This window comes from Octopus sinensis, linkage group LG5 (assembly GCF_006345805.1).
Source record: "Octopus sinensis linkage group LG5, ASM634580v1, whole genome shotgun sequence".
Taxonomy (NCBI): domain Eukaryota; kingdom Metazoa; phylum Mollusca; class Cephalopoda; order Octopoda; family Octopodidae; genus Octopus; species Octopus sinensis.
In genome coordinates, this window is record NC_043001.1 from 50,622,454 (window position 1) to 50,626,694 (window position 4,241).

Below are 4,241 nucleotides of genomic sequence, written 5' to 3' on the forward strand. Positions count from 1 at the left end.
GGTCACGGTGATCACGGTGATATATGTATATTTGGATTAATTGAAAAAAATAATACTGAATTTATACAATATAATTTTTTTCAATGCGAAAATTGCTGGTCTGAGACAGGACATTTTAAAATGAGTTTTAAAAAGTTAATAAGGTCAAGGCATGGCTGTGTGGTTAAGAAGCTTACTTTGCAACTATGTAGTTTCAGGTTCAGGCCTACTGCACGACATCTTGGAATAAATGTCTTCTGATATAGTGCCAGGCAGGGGCAGACTGAGAGTATTAAGGGCCCTCAGGCATAACTGTTTACTAGGCCTCTTAGCATTGATATCAGTAGAGTTAATATGTAGAGTGCAAGCCTGCCAGAGCTCTGGGCCCTTGGGCAGTGCCCGATTGACTGGTGGCTCAGTCCGCCCCTGGCCCCAGGCCAACCAGAGCCTTGTGAGTGAAATTGATAGCTAGAAACTGTGTGACAGGCCTTCATGTGTGTGTGTGTGTGTGTGTGTGTGTGAAAGAGAGAGTCTTTGTGCTTGTGTTTGTTCCACACTCAAGCACACAACTCGACAACTGGTGTTGGTTTGTTTACATCCCCGTAAGTTAGCTCTTTGGTAAAAGAAACTGATAGAATAAGTACCAGACTTTAAAAAATATAAATATTAGGGTCAATCCCTTTGGCTAAAACCATTCAAGGCAGAGCACCAATACAGCAGCAGTCCAATGACTGAAACATGTAAGAGATAAGGTTGAAGGTGAAATTTATTTTCAGGAATTCGCTAATTATTAATGGAATCTACAAAAAGATTTAAAATCGAAAACAGGCCTAGTAGTGGATGTGTGGTAAGTGGCTTGGTTACGAACCACATGGTTCTGGGTTCAGTCCCACTGTGTGGTATTTTGGGCAAGTGTCTTCTACTATAGCCTCGGGCCAACCAAAGCCTTGTGAGTGGATTTGGCAGACGGAAACTGAAAGAAGCCCGTCGTATATATGTATATGTATATATATGCATGTGTTTGTCCCCCCAACATCGCTTGACAACTGATGCTGGTGTGTTTACGTCCCCGTAACTTAGCGGTGCGGCAAAAGAGCCCAGTAGAATAAGTACTAGGCTTCCAAAGAATAAGTCCTGGGGTCGATTTGCTCGACTAAAGGCGGTGCTCCAGCATGGCCACAGTCAAACGACTGAAACAAGTAAAAGAGAGTAAAGAGTATTTAAGTGTATTTGTATTCGTTTTCCTTCTTGTTAGTTTCTTCTTTCTTTTCTCGTTATGTATAAGAAGTATTATTTATGAATCATTCTCAGTCTGTCATTGCTTACCAGTATTACACAGACTCTTAAAGTGGTTAAATCAATTTGTTTATGGGACGCACACACACAGTATAAGTATCGGGACTTGTCAGTGAACCATTTCTTCCGTTTGAGATGTTTGGGCCGCTAACGGCGACGTTCTTGTCATCGCTGGCACCTCGCCTTACCTAGGTGTCAAGCGATACCAGAGACGGAGTTTGGCTGTTCCAACACCTTAGCAATCGGCCGCGATTTATGCCGCGTGATTGTTGGCATGCTTCAGTAAGTTCTGTTGAACCTTATAGTGTGCGACTAGTGGAAGCAATTGGTGTTGAATTGATATCTTTTCTTTCTTTCTTCGCTCATGTTTGTTTTCTTCGGTTTTGGATTTGTATTTTAAATTACAAATTTCATTACATATATAATACGTATGTGTATATACGGATCTTTTCGGTTTGAACGGCAGCTTTTTCTAGTGGTGTCATATGAAATTGTCACCCATAATTATGACCCTAGTATCGATCTATTGCATTTCAATCTATTTTAAGGTTAGGGGTGGGGGAAGGGTATCTTCTTTTCTTCACAAATGTAAATAAACCCAATCTGTTTCTTAAACGAGGGACATATTTATACGGCACAGAATGTTGTTTACCTCAATGGACGTCAGTGATTGGTTGAAATTGAAGAAAAAATTGTCGTTCAAACCGAAAAGATCCGTATATACTTATTGAATACAAAAGACAAAAAAAAAATGAGAAAAAAACGTGGTTTTGTATTATATATGTATTGTATACATACGTGTTATACTTCAATAAAAATCTTTTAGATAAAGCTACAGAGAGAGTGAGGGAGGTGTGACAACAGACGGCTTGGAATTTAATGGAAATAATAAGTGTTTGAATTGCTTTCACAAGGTGACCCACTCCTTTGTATTTTGTTACAACCAATCAGTGAGTTTATACATATTATGTCTTCCTAGTTCTTATTGTATGTACGTTTTTATTTTTCTTGTTGCATGGCAAGTGAAAATATACAATAGTTACGACAGATATCTGAAGATATCTAACCCTAATATTTAATGTAATATTTTGATGACTATCTCAAGCTTAGATTTTTTTTTTACTGACTCGGGAGCTTCTCCATGTTCGTGGGACCTATACGTTTGAAATTGATGTCTGATTCCAATCAAGCGCAAAGCTTGGATTAAATTATATAGTTCCTGAGGCTGCTAGTCGTTCTGTGAATTTTGTATTATAATTCCATTCGCGTCTAGGTTGCTAGATGTAAGGATCTCATTAAAATTCTCCCAGCCACTTGAAGTATTTACAGTTTTCGTCAGAATATTTTTTTTAATGTATTTCTGATGCAATTTTGTATGCTGATGACAAAAATCGTATTCATTTGCTTTTCTTTTCCTATAGAACTTATTTATAAGGAAGTTAACACTTTGAATGGTTGGAGAAAATTTTAAAAGGTCTTTACATCGCTGTTAAATCAGTGGTACTCGATTTTATTATATCAACTCCAAAAGTAGGAAAGTTGAAGCTGATATTGGAGGAATTTGAATTGAGAACATAAAAGCCGCAAGCATTTCATTAGATGCCCTTCACCAGTCCTACTTAAAGTGGTGATCCGCGAGCCATCAGCTGCCAGTACGCGGTGAGTTTCCAGAAAAGAAACATTATAGAATGCTTATACAATGCTTATGTAATATTGTATTATTTGTTTACGAAATAAATACAAGATAAAAAATTGTCAACTTTTATTATATTCATTATATATATATCGTTTCCGATATAAATTAGTATTGCTAATATTTCCTGTCTACGCCCTACACAATTTTGCAATCCACTGCTTCTTGTTAGTTTTCAGATGAAGGAATAGTTTCACTCCACTATTTTGAAGTTTGACGTAAAGTTTTTTTGCTGTCTTGAATGATATATGTACGTGCATGTGTATGGACGCATTGAATTATATGTACACTTCCTTTATTACTCTTTTCTGTTTTACTTGTTTCAGTCATTGGATTGCGGTTTTGGGAGGGGCACCGACTTGAAGTGTTTAGTCGAACAGATCGACTACAGTACTTAGGAAACATAAAAAAATCCGGTACTTTTTGGTTATCTCACTCCCATTAAAAAATTGGGCAGATCTTTAACTTTTGACCGACAGAATGTGTCATATAAAATATCTTCCACTCTTAGCGTTTTTGAGAAAAGCTTATATTTAGGAAGTTATTTCACGTTAAAGATGTAGTATTTTGGTAATTTCAACCAATCAATGACGTGTATTCAGCTGAATAAAATTACTGCTGTTGTTTGTCAACAACTATAGGCAGTGTATTTTTCGTTTGTCACTGTAATTTATATCGTTCGTGCGTTTGTACTGGTTTTAGGGTTAGGGTTGTCATAAATAACGGTGACAAACGAAATATACACCCCCGGAAGTTCTTGTTGACAAACAACAGCAGTAATTTTATTCAGCTGAATACACGTCATTGATTGGTTGAAATTACCGAAATACTACATCTTTAACGTGAAATAACTTCCTAAATATAAGCTTTTCTCAAAAACGCTAAGAGTAAAAGATGTTTTTTATATGACACATTCTACTAGTGTCCAAAGTTTGAAAGTGTTTAGTTACAAAAAATTATTTTTAAAATCTGTCGGTCAAAAGGAAAAATATCGGTACCTTTGGTCATCTCCACCAACTAAAAAAATTGTTCAACCCTCAATAAAACAAAGAAAATAATAAACATGAAAACGGAAAAAATAAAAAGGAAAACTGGGCAAGTTCTGCCCGCCCCCCTCCCAACCACCCTTTAAAAATTTTTTGGATCTTTACATTTTGACTTACAGATTTAAAAAATAATTTTTTGTAACTAAAGACTTTCAAACTGCAGACACTGGTAGAATGTGTCACATAAAACATCTTTTACTCTTAGTGTTGTTGAGAAAATTCTGTAT

The 4,241-nt window shown here is 36.4% G+C and overlaps 1 long non-coding RNA gene across 1 annotated transcript; it reads left to right on the forward strand.

The window, feature by feature from the left end:
* The first annotated feature begins 1,428 nt into the window (after positions 1-1,428).
* LOC118763674 lies at positions 1,429-3,552 on the forward strand. The gene is made up of 3 exons (XR_004999438.1): positions 1,429-1,557; positions 2,697-2,934; positions 3,295-3,552. It is a non-coding gene; the product is annotated as an uncharacterized LOC118763674 (long non-coding RNA).
* Positions 3,553-4,241: the final 689 nt, after the last annotated feature.